Raw genomic sequence first — 231 nt, 5'->3', positions numbered from 1 at the left:
GATCATACCTATATTATATTTAGCCATAATTACATCTTAGTCCGTCGTTTTAATTGAGTTTTGATAACTTACAACGATATGCAATATAAAATGTACGTCTTCAACGTTCCGACAAATAAATTGTACAGACATAGAACGATTGTCTGGCTACGAGAGGGCGCTATCGATACACCATACACAAAAGTAGAAATGCCGCCGTATCTCGCGTGCCGCGAGATTTTAAAACGTGCT

This window comes from Acyrthosiphon pisum, chromosome X (assembly GCF_005508785.2).
Source record: "Acyrthosiphon pisum isolate AL4f chromosome X, pea_aphid_22Mar2018_4r6ur, whole genome shotgun sequence".
Taxonomy (NCBI): Eukaryota; Metazoa; Arthropoda; class Insecta; order Hemiptera; family Aphididae; genus Acyrthosiphon; species Acyrthosiphon pisum.
This window is presented reverse-complemented; position numbering follows the sequence as displayed.